General features: G+C 34.8%; 1 long non-coding RNA gene across 1 annotated transcript in view; it reads left to right on the forward strand.

Annotated features, from left to right (window-relative positions):
• Nucleotides 1-4260, forward strand: part of LOC106025424 (uncharacterized) — an 81248-nt gene extending 76988 nt beyond the window's left edge. The window contains exon 4 of the long non-coding RNA XR_001198997.3: nucleotides 1197-4260. This is a non-coding gene — a long non-coding RNA (uncharacterized LOC106025424). The remainder of the gene's footprint in view (nucleotides 1-1196) is intronic.
• The last annotated feature ends 17178 nt before the right edge of the window (nucleotides 4261-21438 follow it).

The raw sequence follows: 21438 nt of genomic DNA on the forward strand, positions 1-21438 counted from the left end.
AATAGGTAACAGTTGCCCTGAAGCAGGGCATGAAAGAGTTAGGGGAAAGAATAATAGAAACTGAAAAACCTTTGAAAAACCATATAATATTAGGTGTTTTGAGAATCACAAGTTAAAGAAATTTCATTTATAAGAACATGCAGTGAGGCATAAGGTATGCTATTTCTGTGCTCCTCCTTTTTTCCTCCCAGTGCTGCTGCTGAAGCTTGGATCTTAATGGTAGCTAGATGTTTGTCTGTGAGGATAGCTCCCTCAAGGATTCTTAGCTATCACAAAGTCTTCCACTTCAAGTCTATTTTTCAGATGACGTTCAGATTTATTTCCTTGAAGCATATTTCTGATACTGTTCTGATATGAGTTTAAAAAGCTAACAATTCCCAAAATATAACAAATCTCTAACTTGTCAGCATGATACTATTTAGCCCTGACCTACTTCAAAGACTTGTTTTCTAAAACTCATCATGCATTCAAGTTCCCAACAAGCTAAGGTAACACTTACATTTCTCTAGCAAATCTCTGCTTCCTTACCTCTGCATATGTGCTCAACCATTTCCTAAAAGCTGCCTCATTTTGCATTCTTTAAAAGTGAAATTCTACCATCCTTTTAAGGAAAGCTTGAGGTTGAGGCTTCTGACATACCTCAGTAATCTCCTCTCTTGGTAGTTATGCAGTGTTTGACTGTCTTTGAGTATCAGCTGGCCCTAAGGACTCATTTTTAATGACCATAACATAGCAAAAGGGATGTTTTATGGGTTATATCTAAAAAATTCCCCCAGAAGACTCATGTGTTCAGAGATGTGGCTTTTGGAAAGTGATTGGAAAGTGATCATGGTGCTATACTCACTAGTGGCATAGGCCATTGATAAATTCATAGATGAATGTACTGTTAGAAGATACTTGAGTGGGGGCATAACCCAGAAGGTTGTATTCTTGTTGCCAGCTCCTTTTCTTTTCTGTTCTTATTGGATAGTATGTGTGAAATAGATTTTCTTCCACCACTCCTTTTCTACTTTGGAGCCAGGCAATTATGAATAGAACCTCTGAAACTATTAGCCAAAATAAACCTGTCCTCCTGAAGTTGTGAGTGTCTGAAAATTTGTGGCTAAGACAGGATGACTACCACACTTGGGACTGGACTACAGAGACTGTGACTTCTATAGTATTCACTATCTTTTCTTTCTTTATGATACCTTCAGGCCCTGATGACCAAGAACCAAGGGAAACCTTATACCAGCTGTCAATGAAGATGGAAGGTTTCAGCCAATGCTTGAGAAAAACTGATCTCGCCAGCCACTATGTGAGTAATAGAGAAGCAGGTCTTTAGTAAAGCCTTTAGAAGACACTGCAGCACAGATGCAGCTTTTAAGAGAATCTTGTGAAAAACTTTTTGAATCAGAGACATCTAACTAATCTATTCCTTGATATGTGACAGAAATCAATAACATGACAAGTTTTTGAATCCCCTAAAAGTTTGGAGTTGCTATGCTATATATTATGCAACTAATACAGATTCTGGTGCTACTAGTTATTCTTGAATTCCTCAAACATGCCATATTTTTCTGTAGTTAGAATTAATATCTCATATTAGTGGAGGCTATTTAGTGCCATAGTACGTGTGTACTGGTGTTCTGGTATGTTTCAAGCTTTGCATTTCCTTGTTTTCATTTGTAGTTGGCATTTCTTTACTCCTATAAAAACTTCAAAGTTTCTTAATATGTTGTATTAATCTTTGAACCTTTTCTCCCATAGACTAGTTGACAATAGATTTTATGTAGTAAGTGTTCAATAAATATTTATTGAATTAAAGTCAATCAATGTACTGAATCAAACTTCAATGGAACAAAGTTTGTATATGAGAACAAGTAGTTCATGTTTAAGTTTTACAGCTCTTCATTTTGAGTGTGAATTCTGGTACATACTTTAGAGTTATGTTACCAAACGTATCATGGTGCAGTATTTAAGATGGTATTTAATATTTTGTACTGAAACAAGATTGTGATAACTTTCTTATAGATTCAAATAATATTTTCCCAGATTGAAATTACAAAATCATGGATTTTTTGTACGTTATCTTTTATTATTGGAATATTAGAATTGTGATGATGTGCTAGACTTAAACATGATAGCTATTTTGATAATGTCACATTATTTTCTGATTAAAAGTTCTATACTATTTTCTAAATGGTTCATTGTAAGCGTTGGATTGCTACTATATGTAGAGGCTAAGAATTCATCCCTACAGAAATTTAGTACTATTGTGCAGCAGAAAAGTGTTCAGACAGATTTGGTCTGGATTTTGGCTAAGTAATTTACATACTGTTTTATAATGAGCAAATTATGCATTTCTCTGAATAGTGCACATATCTATGATGGCACAAGAGATTCTAGACTATTGGTTTTGTGATATATATATATATATATATATATATATATATATATATACCAGATTATCTGGTTAATTAAATGCCGCCAATTTCTCCATTTATCTCATGGATTTCCTTTGCTTTTGTTTGAGATAACCTACAGGTTGAGGCCAATGTTTTTTGATATAACATTGATTTTACAGAGTTACCATAGTCATGAATTCATTTAATCCCTTCCTTCACTAGGTCATTAATACAACAAATATTATTGAGTCCTTTAGAAAAGTAAAGCATTTAGTACTACTGTCTGTGAATTCCTTAAATATGAAATTTCTTGAAGAAATAACTTGAAATGTATTATTTACTAGACTTTTCAGTTAGCTACCACTTAATTTGAAGAAATATTGGCTTTAAATCTTCTATCTTCGTATTTATGAGGTGTAGTCAACAAATATGGTTAATGCTTAAATTAAAAAAAATTATAATAAAAGACACATTGTTATTACTCCCTATCAAAATATTCCCTCCACTTTAGAGCACAGTTAGAACATATTTTTAGCACTTTCTGACATAGTTCTGGGAGTCTTCTTTTGCAATGTATTTGCAAGACTACCTCCATATCCTTAATTAAAAATGCCGGAGTGGTGGCAAACCTATGGCATGTGTGTTATTTGTTTTTCTTTTAAGACAAAAGATGTTAATTATGAGTTGTCTTTTCTAAACTCAACCCTCAATATTTAGGTTTAATTGCAGTCATTTACTTGGCCATTTGTGATAAGTAAATGGGTTTTGGGCTACAGTTTAGATATTTGTCTCTAAATGGTTTGTCATCACTGTTTTAGGGCAATTTCTGTCAAATAGAAACATTACAGTGTGTCCTCATCCACCTTATTTAAGGAATGTGGCATCACATTGAGACCTTTGGTTCTTTTCTAAGGTCTAAATGATCATGAGAATTAAACTCTTGAACTGATTTAGAATGCTGAGGCAGCCATAACATCACAAATAAAGACATGAAAAAAAAAAAAGATTTCCAGAACTTCTTACGAAAGTGGGAAGAAGAACTGGATAAGTGTGTTTGGTGAGGAAAAGGGCTTGAGGGGGATTCACAGCAATGTGTATTTTACTGTAGGAAGGTTTTGTTGTTGTTTTTTAACCTAAACATTCACTGTATGTTTTCATCATCCCTCATATTCAACCTTGATACATTTCTAATTTCCTTCTTTGGTAGTCATGTAACCTTATTTGCTTCATTTAATTTGATTATCAGTTTCCTCAATTGTGAAATTGGAAGAATAATGGTATTTCACGAAACTGCTCTACTGGTTATATATGACATTCACTGTAAAATTTCGGGTGTATTATCAGACATAGAGTGTTTAATAAAATTTTTCATACAAGCATAATATGAATAAATCTTAATTGACTAATTCATATATTGAAAATGATGTACTAGAATATATAGGTTAAACTGAAAAGTTCTGCAAATGTAGATGGTTATTTTTATTAGTATCGAGAATGAAAAATCATCTTATAATTTATTGAATTCAGAGATCTATGTAAAAATACTCTGTAACCAATAGGCAATCAATGAAGCTTTGCTATTTCATATAAGAATCTGTAATAAGATATCAGACAGACCTAGTTTAGGGCTGAACAACGTAATTCCTTAAGATATGCATCAGTTAATAAAATACTACTATGTAGCTCCTTGATCAGTGAGTATTAGCTCACTATGGCATTTATTTTCTTTTGTTTATTCTTTTATAATCTTTCTTTATGCTGATAATATTCAATTTTGCCATCAAGGAAGCTTTGGTTTCCATTAAATAGTTGCACTGTTTCAAAAGGACAAATTTGGTATTCTTTTCATAGCTAAAATATGCTATGGGTATAATTGTAGGTTGAGGGGACTGGTCTTAGATGAGTAGATAGATCATTTTGCCAGCCTATTCATTTCTTATTAGCAGAACTAATATCAGAGATAGTATAAAGGAAAGTTTCCATGGTTTTTTTTGTATGTGGGTTTAGACGGGCAGCTACGGAAACACATAGCTCAGATTTCCTTCCAGAGAACATGTGGCCTGGAGAATTGTCCAACACTCCAACTGGTGCCCCTGTGAACTTGGGCCATGCTTGCCCTACTGCCCCTTAAATTGCTAAGTGTGAGGCCAGGTTTGGTGATAAAAATTTTCTTTGTCCTGGCTGAGAATCTCAGAATTGAGTGTTGATCTGAGGTCCTTCCTAGACATACCTCCTGTCTTCTGTCCCCACAGGTATCTGATCCAAATTGTGATCTGATAACACTTTCTGCCTACTCCTGTTCCTTTCTCTTTTATCCACAAAAGAAATCTGACTGCTCCAATTCTTGCATGCCAAATACTTGCTTGGCATTTGTTCCTTGCAAAATCTGTGCCAACACAGTTCCTGATATATCAACATATTAAAAACACAAGTTCATACCATAGAAATACCATACTGACCCGAGAAGAAGCTAGCTTCTCCATGCCCCACTGTTCAGAAATCTATGTTTTTATACTCAACGCTATATATACACTGTACTCTGGTAAAGGGGAACCCTGCAATTTACAAAGGAAGGAAGATAAACTTCTCAAATTCCATAAAACAGTCATAGACCTCTTTCTCTCTTTTGATTCAGACTTAAAATTTATGTACTTTTATATGGATATTTATTTAATATAACTCTCTTTATATGTATGTATACTGTTAGTGCTCATCAGCCTTTGATCTCCTTAAATGTAGTAGCTGTTAATATGTATCAGTTTAGTGCTTTCACCTCTGAAAATAAATGCCTTCACAGTATGAATGATATGTACAAAATAAATTATTTCATAAAGGATCCAAGAATGATCTTTGAGCATTCAAACTCAAGTTCAAATTCCAGCTATGCTGTTTGGAGTTTGTGTCACCTTGGTCCTACTATTTTGTCTTTTAGCATTCATGTATTTTCATTCAAACAGTGAGTTTGTGAAGATGAAAGATAATGAATATATAGTTTTGTTCACAAGAAGCTATACCTGCATATCTTTTATTATCTCATTAATAAACTTCCTGCAAAATTCATGTTACCTGTTTCCTACATTGTAAGACCCTCAAGTAAGTATATTTAATAACAACTCATACTTAACTGAATACAAATTTATTTGCTGAATACTGATAACAACTCTTACTTAATGCTAGAGATAACAGCATTGAGGAACTCTGACCCCCAGGTATTTACTTTATATTTGTTCTCTTACTAAAGAGTATTTTTAGTATTATTTGAAAAGAATTTCCATATCCTTGACTTGTTTCAAATATAAGCAAGGTATAAGAAAACCATGTTCTCAGTGGAGTTTGAGCAATATAAAGATACATCTTTATTGCTATCATATAGTCCTTATAGGCTTATGTCATCCTGATTGAATGGCTCACAGTAATTTACCCAATGCTCACTCTGGTGACTGGTATGAAACAGGAGTTAGGGTTTTTTTTTTTTTTTTATAGCTTGCTTTACTTATTCTTTCTATCTTATCTCCTCAAGTTTGGACTTCTCTGCCTCCAAAAGTTGCAACTCTGCTTGGAGTAAGTTATCTGTATTGATTTGTTAAAGATAAGATTGAAAGCAGGCTTCAACTCTTATTTTATTCAACGCAACATCAAGTTTAACAGTTACCTCCAGAAGATGAAGATTTTACTTATGTTTTCTAATGAAACTATCCTAGGTAGTAAGAATTTTAGCATGTATATGAGCAAACCACTGGGAAATGTCATTTGCGTGTGTGACTATATTGATTAGGACTGAATCATGCTAGAGGTAAACAATAGTCACAAACAGTTTTAATGTATAGTTTCCATCTTGATGATACAAAAGTATTTAATATTGCTTAGAAACCTTTCTTAATTCTTACAGTACTTTTTAAATGACTTAATCAAAGACATGTGTGATTTTTATAAACTCTCCAATCATCTAGTTTGCAACAATGAGAACATGTTCTAAGTATTTATAATCTTCTGCTTCTTAGAGTACATAATCCTGAAATATCAAAAAATCAATTAAGATGCTCGTGAGTGATAAGCCATAGTGAGAAAGATACTGGTGTAAGGGGTATTAAACCCAACATGAAAATTTTTTGACAGCTGAGAAAAACATCAAGCAAAAGAAGTTTTAGTGTGTTCTCTGCATGGACACAGAATGAACCATTAAATTTTAGCATAGAGAAATGAAGACCTTCTTTATTAATACATAGTTTTAAACTATTGCTACTAACAAAGTTCTTTCAGTTAGTTAACCCAAATGCTTTATGTTATAGTTCAAGAGTATTTTCTCTTGTTTTAATATATTTTAAAGTACTCTTGATTTATAGCAGAAAGCTTTTCATGATCTTTTCCCATCTGCTTTTAATTTGCTACTAGAATAGCTCTGCCTTCCACTGATAGAATTCTTTTACCAAGCTGCTTTACTCTCTCACTACACATCCCTAGATTAACTTCTAGACTTTTTTCTGAATTCATGTAGATATATTTATATGCAAATACTTGGTAATTCTACTCATAATGTCCAAATAACCACCAAACACTGATGACTTAGTGTCCTGAATATTTTAATTTCTATCCATATTTCTTCATCAGTGAAATCACCATCTTAAGAAACATGTTTGTTATTCTTACCCAGAAGAGTCTAGTCTCTGAGCTTTTATTTTGCTTGACTTACTCTGCTACATGCTTTTGATCTTTCACCTTCAGTTTACCTCATTTATAAGTTTACAGTGTATATTATAAAATGCACAGCAAACATTCACAAGTTTGGAGGATGATATAAAAATAGTAATTAAATATAATTTCAATTCTTTTTCTTTGAAAATAAGTTGCACAGTAGAGAAAATGCATTCAGTTTACCCTGGTTAGAGACCTTGATCTTTAGATATTGCAATCTCTACAAATTTTAACCCTAGATATGAAAAGCACAAAGATCCATATTGCTAACCCAAGCCTAGTGTGAATGTTACTCATCTCTTTGCCTTTTATTTTGTTCCTTGACATTCATCTGTACTTAACTACTAGAGTTTTCCATATGAAGTGTGTACTTAGTCCTGCCTTTTCTCTTTAAAAAATGATTAAAGAGGAGCCTATCCAAATTGAAGCCTGAGGCTACTCATCCAAACCTTTCCACACTCCTTTCCTTTGGTGTCTGTCTATCTTAATTTCTTTCAGTGCCTTGCTTCATATCTCCTAATTGAGCAACATAAAATAGCACATACTTTAACTCTCCACACCCTACTTGACCTCACCTGTTACCTTTGCTTGTTCTATTCACTTTGCATGGAATAAGAACTTCTTTAGCCAATGTTGATGAGTAAGTCTTCAAAATGGTAAACCTCTGAAAATCCTGTCCAGTATTATTTTGACTACTAGATATTGTACATATACAGAAAGACTAACGAAGTTACCTAAGACTTGGAAACTAGAGGGAAAAATAAGAAGGTAGGACAGAATGAAATGAATAGATGTTTGTTTAAATACTTACAGAATGCAATGTATCATTGTGTCAATCACCTACAACTATGATTCAACTCAAGCATCATGAGTTATAGTTGTGATGCACTGCAAAACAACATTTCAGTAAACAGGATGCATATATAACCATGGTCCAATAAGATTATAACAGTGCTGCAAACAAGTTTAATGCCAGTACTTTTCCTGAAGCTTTTCTACAGTTGGATACATAAATACTGCTATATTAGGATTGGCCAATATTCTGTAGCTGTTCACATTTGTAACATAGGATTAGTTAATACCCCAGAGCACAGGAGTGTAAGGACGTAATACTAGAGTTCATAGAAATACAATTTGTAGTGTTTACACAAGGATAAAGTTTTTTTTGACACATTTCTCAGTATATATACTCATCATTATGCACAAAGTAGACAGCTGTGGGATGTGGTAGTATTTTAACATGCACATGGCATGGCTGGGGTGTCCAAAAGTAAGAGTGCAGGAAGCCTGTTAATGCCATCAGTGGCCCTGCCCCTTTTTTGTTTGCATATACATTTGGGAAAAACTCACTATACTCAATATTTATAATAAAATCACCTCATGTATCTCTTTCAGTTTTTTATGGTATAGCAATTATAATTAGAGCAATATGATCAGGACCAAGCCCTTACTTTGGTCATTAGAATTTTATAACAAAATGTTCAGCATTTTAAAATGTTTAACATTTTAAAAAACCACTATTTGATTCATGTTTAAGTTATTCAACATACAGTTTTCTCATATAATAATGTATAAACATGTGAAATATTATGTAAAAACTGAATTTATAGAATTTTAAATGTCATCTATACATTAGTACTACAATGAAGTAGATTAAGTTGATAAAATAAAGTATTTATAGATAAATATATAAATCAAATATAAAGAAATCAGGAAAAATTCTTTACTTTTTAAAAATAATCTTACAATTATATCAGTCTTGGAGTTACAAATGCGTTTTTGTCCAGTTTGTCTTCCTTGGTTGAAGAAATTCTCCCCAGATTTGTAACAGTTAGTGAAATACTGAGGACACTGAAAGAAATGCATTTCCCTCCTTAATGATTTTCAAGTACTACCATTTTTTTTTGTTTCACAACAATTTTTTGTTTCACAAATTTAAGAGAGGATTGCAAACATTTTCACTCCTAGAACATCATCCAATTATTTCATTGTTACTCACGTGTAGTTTGTTTCAACAAAACCATTTCTAGTTCATCACTATTTTGCATGTTTTCATCACATATAGATGGAGAATTCAATGCAGGTTTTTTTTTTTTTTACAACATCAATAGTGCCATGTTTAGAAATTATATTTTCAGTAGCAGCTATGCTTTGTTGACTCATTTTTTTGTATCCTTGAGATTGTTATGCGATTTTAGGGGAATACCTTTAGGAAAGGTCAACTTCTCATGATTAATAATTTTATCTTGCATATGTCTCTGAATAGGGATGATGTTCATTCAACAAGTGACTTCATCACAAAATGACAAATTGTCTTTGATCTTTACCTGAAGGTACTTTTGTTTGTCTATGCATTTCCTTTACTAGAAACTTCATCTTTGGATGGCTTTTAGCTACTCTCTAGCATCCTTTTATTTCAACTTGAAGGACTCCCTTTGGTATTTTTTATAGTGGTATTGAGCTCCCTAAGGTTTTGTTTTTCTTGAAATATCTTTATATTTCTCTCACTATTGAAGGCAGTTTTGCCAGATATAGAATTCTTGGATGTCATATATTTTTTCAGCACTTTAAAGGTATCATCCAATTGCCTCTGGCCTTCATGGTTTCTGCCTTAAAATTTATTATCAGTCTTATTGAGGATCCTTTGTATGTTATGGGTCATTTTCTTATTGTAGCTTTTGGTTTGAAGATAAGATTTTTTTTTTTTTTTGTTTTCTTTATATTTTGCTAGTTTGGTTCCAGGGTTCCTCTTGTTTTCTCTTTAAATTTATCTCACTTGAAGTTTATTAAACTTCTTGTGTTAGTGTATTCACATCTTTTTATAAATTTAAGATTTTTACCATTTATTCTTTTAAATTCTCTTCTCTTTTCTCTCTCTCTTTCGGAGATGCCACATTGAATGTATTTGTTAACTTGGTAGAACTGTCTTATGACTCTTTATTGGCTCTTCATTTTTCTTTTTGCTTCTCAAAATTAATAATTTAAATAACATACGATCATGTTCCTTGGTTCTTCCACTTGCCACAAGAATGTAGTTAACTTTCAAGGTAGTTATTGAATTTTTCACATCCAAAATATATGTTTGGTCCTTTAAAAATATATGATTTTTATGTCACTGTTGATAGTTATATTGTCTTCAAATGAGTCCCTTTAGTTTATGGTTTTTCATTTAGCTCTATCAGCATAATTATTAAAGGTATTCATAAGACTAAAGCTCTGTTTCTTCAGGGGAAGCTTTTGGAGGTTTATTTTGTTCCTTTGAATTAGGCAAATTTTTCTATTTCTTTGTATAGCATGATGTTTTTATAAATAGGGCATTTAAAAAAAAAACAAAACCAAAACAACAACAACAACACAAAAACTTACTTCTTCCAGTGTTTGAAGACTGATTGCATGCCAAAAGGGAAACTTTACTTACCAGCTTAATGTGAAAACAAAGGATTTTCAGGCCTTCTCAAGGTTTACAACTTCATTGGTCTTGTCTGAACATCCTCATATGCTAATATTTGAATATATGTGACCACTTTTTAATGTCTTCATTTATCTTGGAGTTTCGCCTTTGCTTTCTCTTATGGCCATATCTATTGTGTTTTATTTCTCTGTCCATAATCTTGCATGCGGTCCTCCGTGGTTCTCGAGTCCCACAGCTCTTCCCAAGATGTGAACCATCCTTGTTTATCTGAATTCTGAGTTAGATTACACGCAGACCTACACTTCTGGCTGTTAAAGATTAAGGTACTAAGAATTGGTCTTGTTCTTTTCTCTAAAGCTCATGAAAGGAAATTAGGGATTGGCTGGGATGCTGCTCATCAACAGCATTGAGGAGGGTAACTAAAAACATCAATTTTTCTACTATTCTTGAATGTGACTTTTCTTGATTGTTTGCATGATTACCCTAAATCTTTACTGATTTTCAAAGCTTACATAATTTCACAGTAAGTCCCTGACTTATGAGCAAGTTCTGTTTCCAGAGAATGTTAGTGAGTCTGATAAATTGAGCCTTATACACATGAGACACAAATATAAAATGTGTATTGTTTTGCACTTCTTAATAGTCTCCTCTACATCATCTCTGTCTTTCCTCTTGCTTGTGGACATCCTTGGTTCTGATGGAGTACTGTACACCATTGCACTATACAGTAAGCATATAGCAGCACAGCTGTGACCCTGTCCTGCAGACACATGAGCTACTTCAGTGTATCTACTGTATCTACTAATGTTCAAAATATGAGGTCTGTTCATATCTATTAAAGTCCACAACTTGAATGTTTGTAAGTCAAGGACTTACAGTACTGAATAAGTTTCAAAGTATTTATTTAGTGTTTCCATGGAGAGATGAGAGCCTGGAGATTTTATAGTGTTCTATCATGCTGGTGTTCCTCATTTGGGAATTTGAAAATAGACCACTTTGGACAATATTGGTCAGTTTTCTGGCCTCTACTAGTTTAGCTGATTCTTTGGACTTGAGAGGATTTTGTGGCTGATCTGTTTACTGTGTGTCATGGTTTATGTCAGTGGCCCCCAAGCCTCATGCAATTATGTGTTTGTGATTGATTCATTGTCTAGTACTTGGATTGGTGTTGTGATGCTATATCCAAGTAAGGGTGGAGCCAGGATATGATTTAAGAGCAGGATGAAGGTGTGTCTCACTCTCTCTCTTGCCACCTGGCACCTTGCTGTTTGCAGCCACCATGGACTGCTGCCTTACCATGCCATGCTGCCTTGGAGCCAACTGAGTATGGACTGATACCTACAAGAGCTGTAAGGAATAAACCTTTCCTTCCTTAATTTTGGGCATCAGGTATTTTGTCTCGGTAATAAGTAAAACGTGACTAAAAGAGAATTTGGTACCAGAGGACTGGGGTCATTGCTGTGACTATACCTGACTGTGTGGTTCAAGAGCCATTTGAAATGGCTGGTGAGTACAGTTTGAAAAGGTTCAGAGATGTCACCTGAATGTGTAGAGCTGAAACAGCTGAGGCTTTTCTGTAGAGGAGATTCTGGTCAGAGCTCAGGAGACCAGAAGGCAGATAAAAAGCTTACCAGTAAAGACCAGGCTCAGGAGGGTTCTGTTGGGAAGAAGAGCTGCATGGGTTGTTGGACTCCAGACCATTATGGCTTGGCAGAAAGTTAGTTTGCATTTTGCTCAAGTCCAGAGACTGGATATGAGGTTGAGATTGAGATTAAGGGCAGAGTATTGATTAATCTGGCAAAATAATTTCAAGGCAGTCTAATGTTGAGGCAATGGCATGGCTATTGTTGGGGCCTTTAGCCAGATTTATGTTGTGAATCAAGAGCAAAGAGCCCAGCAGGATGATTTAAAATATTGTGAGTTTGATCAGTTAGCTGTGGACTCTAAAGAGAGAGCTGAGACTTTGATTGGTGAAAAGGAGTAGAGAAATAAAAAAGATGGCCAGGGGACATCCCAGGAAGCAGCGTGTGTTCATTGTTTGGAGCCTCAAAGCTGCAAAAGGGAAAGACTTTGCTTAAAGGAGAAAGCACTGGAACACAACGTTCCACAATGGTGATGGAGGCCACATGAGGTGCCAAAATGGCAGCAGCCATATGAAGTTCCAAAATGGTGGCAACCATTTGAGGTTCTAAAATGGTAGCAGACGTGGTGGAGACACAGAGAAGATTCTTCTCACAATCAGGTTCACAGAATGCAGCGATTGAGGCATTCAACCCCGACAGCCAAGAAAGAAAAAGCCTGACTACAGCTCCAGCTGGCAGCAAACCTTGGCAGCATTCACATGGAGCTGATTTCAGGTGCAAGGAAAATGCACAAATTCTGATGGTAAGATGGCTTTCACCCTGATTGCAAAAGGCCTGGGAGGCCAAGCAGTGTGCCCCTGAGTGGGCAATTTGTAAAGATGTAAGGGTGAAGCCAAAGGGGCAGTGGAGACGCCAGAAGGTTGGAAAAGCCAGAAACGTGGATCATCCAACGAAAACTGCAAAAACAAAGGAGAGGGGGTTAAGAATTAAGCTGCGGTAACTGAAATCCCTGGAAGTGCGGTGGAGGTGGAATCACCTAAGCCTTTTGGAGCTTACAACCAGATTGCTTCAGATGCTGAGTGTGGAACTTTGTTTCCAATGCTTTGTATTCCCCTGTTTGCAATTTTTGGAATAGTAATGTTTATCTTGTGCCTTTGCATTTTAGAAATGTTTAACCTTATTTCATTTGTACAGGGGGTTACAGTTAAGAGTTTGCCATAGATCTGGAGGAGATTTGGGCCTTGGACTTTTCAGCAATGCTGAAACTGTTAGGACTCTGGCAACTCTTGGAGATGAACTGAATGTTTTTTGTATAAAGCATGTGCATGAGTCTTTGAGGGCCAGTGGTGAAATGTCATGGTTTATGTCAGTGGCTCCCAAGTCTCATGCAATTATGAGTTTGTGATGTTCATTGTCTAGCACTTTGATTGGTGGTGTGAGTGCCACACCCACCTAGGGGTAGAGCCAGGGTATGATTTAAGGGCAGGATGAAGGTGTGTCTCACTCTCTGTCTTGGCTGGCACCTTGCTGTTTGCAACCTTCATGAACACATGCCTCACCATGCCATGCTGCCTTGGAGCCAACTGAAACCTCCAAGAACTGTAAGGAATAAACCTTTCCTTCCTTAATTTGGGCATCAGGTATTTTGTCTCAGCAACCAATAAAATGTAACTAAGGCACTGTGGCTTCTGATGATCTGAACCAGTGTGTCTTCACTATCTTGCTGGCACAGGTAACACCTTCCAGAAACAGTTTTTAGTCGAGTAATTCTGAGCAATTTCTTTCCTCTAGACAAAAGCTGTCTTGAAGAATTTAGTAGATGTTTCCATCTTATGGAGGATAATGAACGTGTTCAGACAGGAACAGCCATTTCTTTCAGAGGAATCTTTACACCAGTCCACTAATTTCTTGGGGGATGAGAAGTCAGATGGGAAGAAGCTCCAATGTATAATGGAGTAATAGCATTGATAGGCTTTATTTAAAGTTTTTGGGAAGGGAAAAGGTGAGCAATGTTACTGATTTATATTTAAACCAATGATATTTTTTCTATTTTCCTCTTATAATGGTATTACCAAGTAACATGTTACCAAAACAATGAGCATAAGTGTGATGGGATAGTAATTGATTCATTTTTGTATCTTCAGCATCTAACAGTATGGTGATAAATTGCAATCGTTAACTGATCTTGGCATACAGAAGGAAGTAGCCAGCTTGTTAGCAGATTAGTATTCCATTGTGCATAAATACCACATTTTCTTTATCCATTTATCTGTTGGTAGACATACAGACCAATTCTAAGATTTAGCTATTGTAAACTGTGCTGCTATAAACATAGGTGCATATCACTGTAATATGTTGTTTTTAATTCTTTTGAGAAGATACCTAGCAGAGGAATAGCTGAGTCAAATGGGGATTCAAGTTTTAGCTTTTAGAGAAATTCTTGAAATGATACCCATAATGGTTGTAGTAGTTTGTGTTCTTAATAACAATGAAAAAGGGTTCCTTTTTTTCCCTGCAGCCTTGACAACATTTATAGTTATTTTAATGATGATAACCATTCTTGCTGGAACAAGATAGAATCTCAATTGTTTTAAAATACAGTTTTCTAAAAAGTAGAAATGTTGAAGATTTTTGTATTTATTGTATTATTGTAGGTATTGATCAATTGTACTTTTTATATTTATTGTATTGTGTTTATTTTAATGTTGTATTTATTGACCAGTTGTACTTATGAGAATTGTCTGATAGATTTCAGTTGCCCATTTTAAAAATTTTATTCTTTTTATTTTCTTAGTTCATGTGTGTAGCACATAATACTTGCATTCTTTGTGTGGAGTTGAAACATGTACGTGTCACATCTTGATTCCTGCTTTCATTCCCTTACCCTTCTCTTCCTCTCTACTCTACCCATATCTTGATCCCCTTCTTGTTTCTTTTTAAAATTTTGTGTATTCATAGTAACAATGTTTTTGATTGAGTGTTTTATTTTGAGGGGATCTAATCTTGTGAGTTCTTTTTCATGATCTTGCTGTCCAGCTTTCAAGAAAGTTTTCATATTATTTGGGGTGGAGGTTGTCTCTTAACTCTGTTGATTGTTTTTTTTTACAGAGGCCTTTAGTTTGATATCATTTCATTTGTTGACTCTTGATGTTATTGCTCTTGCCATTGGTTTTCTTTTCAGGAAGTCTATGTCTCTGCTTACATTTTAAGAGTTTACCTGCTTGATCTTCCAGCAGATTGTGTCTCTGTTTTATCATTTTAATCTCCATCTGTTTTGGTTTTAGTTCTATACATGGTGAAATACATAGGTCTAGATTCAATCTTCTGCATGTGACTAGCCAATTTTTCTAGCATCACTTAGTAAAGAGCCTGTCTTTCCTCTAGAGCATATCTTTTGTCCTTTATGTCAAATATCAGATAGTTGATACACTTGGGTTTGTTTCAGCATCTTTTACTGTGCTCCATTGTTCCACCTGTGTTTTTATCACTGTAGGTTTTTATTATAATTTGAAGCCAAGAAAGTGATTTTTCCTACCTTGCTCTCATTGGCCAGGATTGCTTTTGCCATTTGGAGTCTCTTCTGGTTCCATATGAATTTTAGGAATGTTTTCTCTAGTTCAGGGAGTAATGCTGTTTGTATTTTAATTGGGTTGTGTTAATTTTGTACAGCAGTTTTTATTTTTATTATATTGGCTCTGCATATCTAAAATTAGAGGGTATCTTTTAATTTTATGACTTCATCAAGATTTTTGTTCAGAGTACTATAGTCTTCTTTGTAGTGGTTGTTCATGTCCTTGTTTAGGTTAATTCCTAAGTATTTATTTTTCTTAATGCTATCGTGAAAGGTAGTGTTTCTTAATTTTTTTCAAAGTGAGTTCATTATTGATATATAAAAATGCTCTTGATGTTTGTGTATTGATTTTGTATCTGCTACACTACTAAATTTGATTGCCAATTCTTGCAAATTTTTAGTGAAAGTTTTTGAATCTTCTATGTAGGGGAGTTTGTCATTGACACTTAAGGATAATATGACTTTCTCTCTGTCTCTTTCTGTCTCTACGTTTCTGTCTCTGTCTCTGTCTCTTTCTCTTCTGAAAGTAGATAACTGTTTTTTGTTCCTGCCTTTAAAGGAAACACTTTTGGTTTTTTCCCTTTTAAAACGATGTTGACAGTTAATTTGTCAAATGTAGCCTTTATCAGATTGAAGTTAAGCGCTTTTATATCCACTTTAATCAGAGTTTTTAAAATCATGAATAGTTGTATTTTGTCAAAGTCCTTTTTGCATCTTATGAAAGATCATTTGATTTTCATTTTTGCTTCTTTTTATGTGAGGTATAACGTTTACTGATTTGTGTATGTGAAACCATCTTTGCATCCCTGGAATGAAGTTCACATGGTCATGATGTATAATTTTTTGATGATTTGTTACATTCTGCTTTCCAGTGTCTTGTTGAGTTTCAGTGTCTATGTTCATCAAAGAGATTGGCCTGTAGTTTCTTTGTTTGGGTTGGATCCTTGTCTGGTTGTGAAGTCAGGGTAATGCAGGCTTCCAGAAATGATTTGGGAGTACTGTTTGCCTTTCAATTTCATAAAAAAAAAAAAAAAAATTGAGGATTACTGGCATTAAATCTCTGAAATTTTTGTAGAATTTAGCATTTAATTCATTAGGACCTGAACTATTCTTAGTTGGTAGGTATTTTATTAATGTTTTGATTCTATTCCATGTTATTGGATTACTCAGAGTTTTTATATGTTCTTGATTCAGTTTTATTGATTCACAAGTATTTACAAATTTATCCATTTATCCTGGATTCTCCAAGATATTGAAACAGTTTTCCTAAGTAGTTACTAATATTTTTCTCTGAATTTTGGTGATGATCATTGTGACTTTGCCTTTTTCATTTACAGTTGCATTGATTTGGGTATTTTCTTTATTTTTTTGTAAAGTTGGTGAAGTACTTTTCAATTTTGTTTATTGTTTCAAAGAAGAAACTCTGGTTCACTGATTATGTTATTGTTTTTTAGCATCACTTTCTTTATAATTTTTGTCTCTGGAGCTACCAAATCCCTGAGGATTAAATTCTGCCCTGGAGTGCTGACCTTGTCTATAATCTGGTGCCTTAACTGCTCCATGCCAAAGGGAAGCAAAAAGAAGCGCTTACTAAGAGTTGTTGAATGGTCATAGTCAGGACACAGAATTACCCTGGAAGGTGATCATGGCTTCCATCTTCCTTCCAATAGATGAGGGTTTGGTCCATAAGCCTCATCACTCTTTCAAAGCAGATTTACCCCAGTGACTCTTCAGGGAACTTCCTGCTTTATTAAACCTTTGATGTCTCTTGTTCTATAGCTTCCAACTCTTTGGACTGGACAGTTACTATATCCCTCGGCTCTCTAGCATGCAGACGGTAATTTCATAGTATCTCCCTTGTAATCTTGTAAGCTTATCTATTGAATCTGTGTGCATGATTAGGTGCATATATAATTATATATAAATATTAAAATACATAATAAGTCTATTCCTTTGTGCCTCTAGAAAACTAATGAAAACACTATATTGAGTATATAACTGATGCTTAATACATGTTAAACTAAAATAGCAATTATATAGTCTTAAAAGAATAATTATGAATGTAGGCTTAAATACATATTTCCCCATAAAATTCTAGATTTTCATTTTCAAATAGTGTCACAGGAATTATCCATATGTATATGACAACTATTAAAATTTGACTCATATATATTAGAATATATGTTTGGCTTTTACTTTATGAAGTTTTAAAAGAGATCTTATGCATTATATGTATCATTTTCTCCATAGTAACACATTTTTAAATTCTGACTCTCTCTCTCTCTCTCTCTCTCAAGAAATTGTATTGAAGATGTGTTTTTTGTCTAAGATTTTGTAAGATGTATAAAACATTAAAATTGTCATAATTCTGGACCTAAAGAAGGTACAATAAACTTGCTCTTGTCTTTCTACTCTCATTAACATTGAGATTTGTCTGTCTGGGACTTTCTTCTTTTTAATCCTATGCCCAAATTTATTTTAGCTTTTCTTAGGAGCATAATTAAGTTTTCTTTTGAGCAATAGTGTTGCGTTTGGGAACACAGTTTGGATTTGGGATCTGGAGTGGTTAGGTTTAACTGACAAATGGTTTATCAGATTTGAAGAAAGTTGGTTAAATACTGTAGCTGCTGTACTTATTGATGGACTAATGTACATACTCATATTCATAGCTGAATATTGTTAGTAGGTGCTGTGCAGTTGAAAGTATATCTCTGAGGGCATGACTTTGGAGGCTATATCTTGCTCTACTTTCTGGCTATCATGAGCTAAGCAGTTTTACTTTGCTGTGTCTTTCTACCATAATATTTCTGCCTTAGTGTCTATTGATCATAGACTGAAACTAAGAGCCAAATATACTTCTCCTTATTTAAGTAGTAGGTGTCTTGGTACATTGTACAGCAATAAAAAAAGATGACAAAATTTGTCACAGAAAAGCGAGATAGTTACTGTGGCTATATTAAAATATATGGTTAAGATGCCTTTGGAATTGTGTTAAGAATGTTTAATGGTTTGGAAATAAACTGTTCCCCCAAGTCTCAAGCGTTCAGACGTGGAGTTTATAGAAGGTGTTTGGAAAATGGTGGAGATATACTTAGTGTATCCTTCATTTTATCCTTCTAAGCACTCAGAGACCACTGCGGTCATGATCTAAGATGGCTCAGATTCCGCTACTGCTCATATGGTCAGCAGAACTTGTTATGTGAACACGTGGTCTGCAACAACTCAACTTTTAGTACCAATGTGAATACATGGTGCTGGTTTTACAAAAATGCAGGATGCAAGCGTTGTGGGGTCATGAGGGATTCTGACCAGATTTCAAAGGAAGACAAGCAATGTACTCCTGAGAGAGTAATGCATAATGATGTTGAGAATGATGTGAAAAGTGCAGTGGACTCCCCAGGAATTTGGTGATGCCAAGAACATGGAATGTTTGCTAAAGAAAACCATCAGCAGTGAGTGGAGCCAAGTGAAGGGAGAGGCTCTGTGGGCTGCAACTGGGTAGGCCATAAAGACAGGGCTGGCTAAACTCTTCGGAGCACACATATCATCACTGTGTGAGCCAGATGCTGGACATAGAGCTATAAGATTTAATGCTTGCCTTTCTGATGTTTATTTTTGCTTTTGTTGGATTTGTATTCTCTGATGCTTCTGTTTTGGAATAGGAATGTTTTTTCCTGTGCCATTGTACGTTGGAAGTATGTAACTTTCGTATCTCTTTTATAGAGGCTCACAGGTAAATATTTGTGATGAGAGGATACATTGGTATTGGGCTTATCAGCCATGAGGGAACTGTCAAGTCTGGCAAGACTTAACAGATGGACTAAATTCATTTTGCATAACAATAGGGATGATCCTTTTGGGGACCAGATGTGGAATGTAATGATATCAGTCTAAAATGTCCCTCCGAAATCTCATGAATTCAAGGATGGAGCATTAGGAAGATGGTTAGTCATGGGGACACTATATCTATCAGTGGATTAATCCAGTGATTGCAGAGCCAAAATTAGTGAGAGGAGGTGTGTCACTGGGACATGACTTGGATGATTATACTATTTTCCTTGCCTCTTTCCTCTCCCTTTCTATTTTATGGCTGCCAGAGTTCTAGAAGCTTTCCATTACTGTGCTGTTTCTGTCTTGAAGAACCAAAAATAGACAGAATCATCTGCGGCCAAATAAACCTTTCCTCTTTAAAGTTGTATCATGCATTTCGTTCCAGTGATAGGAAAGCTTGACAATTTTGGAAAAGAGATTGAAAAATGTTTGAATTAGGTTAGAGAAAGTCTACATATTGCATTGTGTTTATATATTTCCTACATCATGAGATTTCAGAGAAGACTGGGTTTAGAGTGGTGGACTAAATGATCTCACAGAGGAAATTTTGAGGCAGCTCAACATTCAGTCTGTGGCATAGATGCTGCTGACTGATTTTAACAAGGTTTATATTGAGAAATGGGCTAAAAAGTAGTAATCATTATATAACACACATATATTAATACCAAAGTAAAACAAATTCTCTAGCGTAAAGTAGTATTAAATGTAAAATTGCACAAAATACTTTTTGAATAAAAAAATAGAAAAAAATGGAGCAAACTATTTGAAAAATTAAAACTTTGCCTTTAAATGAATCCTATGTAAAGTTGGGTCCCAAAGAGATGTATTTGAAGAAAATTTCATAATTGACAAGACAGCAAGCACTTTAAACAGGAACAACAAACATTCCTTGAAAATATTCTGAAATTCCAAGACGTCATGGTTTTCAGCTATCTTTTGTACTCAGAGACTACTACAGCTACAGTATAAGGGCCCTTGACTACTGCTCAAGCATGGCATTGTTTATGTGATGATGATTTTATCTGCTTGTAGAAAGGGAGAGCTGTGTTGTTAGAAAGGCTTTCTCCCATACTTTAAAAAGAAGACCTTGGAGACCAAAAAATCTGTTAGAAGACAATGTGTGAAGTTTTAAGAACACAGCCAAAGGATCAGTAGAGATCCCATGAAATCAGAGAGTGAGAAATCTGCCAAGAAAACCACAGGCAGTGAGTGGAACTGGTTCAAGAAAGAGGCAAAGAGAGCTATAGCAAGCAAGACCATGGACAAGGGGCCACCCACACATTTTGGAGCACACATCTTATCAAAATGTGCCCTGAAAGCCAAGAATGGAACTACAAGGCTTAATGTTTGGCCCATTGGGTTTTAGTTTTGCTTTGCTCCAATTCTTTTCCATCATTCTCTTTTAGAATGATGATGTTTACCTTTCTTCTCACTGTATTTTGGTATTAAATAATTATTTGGATTTTACAGAGGTTTAAAGCTACAATTTTACCTTGAGTCTCTGGGAGACTTTGGCTTGGACTTTGAGAAAGGTGGGGATTGTTGAGATTTGAGGAAATGATTCGTGTATTTCTGATTTGTGTAGCATAGTTACATCATGTTAAGTACAATTATGATGGTGGTATTGCTTGTATTTGCCCATCAATTGTAGTTAAAAGAGGCATGTTTTGATATTAGGTTGACAAGAGGCAGAATGTAGCTATTAAGCTTAGTTGTCAGCTCCACTGGATTGAGAGACTTCTGGATAGAAGATTGGGTCATGGAGACATTAATAGCTAACCGCACAGTTAGGAGATGAGATCTAGGTGGAGAGAGGTTAGTAGATGTCTGTCTTTGAAGGGGGGATCTCTCATTGCTCGTATTCTTTTTAGGACTGTGAGCTAGGTAGCTTTACTCTGTCACATTCTTCCCCAAAGCATTTCTCCCTCAGTCACTATATCATGGGCTAAAACCTCTGAAACT

The sequence above is a fragment of the Cavia porcellus genome, unplaced genomic scaffold (assembly GCF_034190915.1).
Source record: "Cavia porcellus strain 051 isolate PalLab524CR breed Dunkin Hartley unplaced genomic scaffold, mCavPor4.1 scaffold_12, whole genome shotgun sequence".
NCBI classification, from domain to species: Eukaryota; Metazoa; Chordata; class Mammalia; order Rodentia; family Caviidae; genus Cavia; species Cavia porcellus.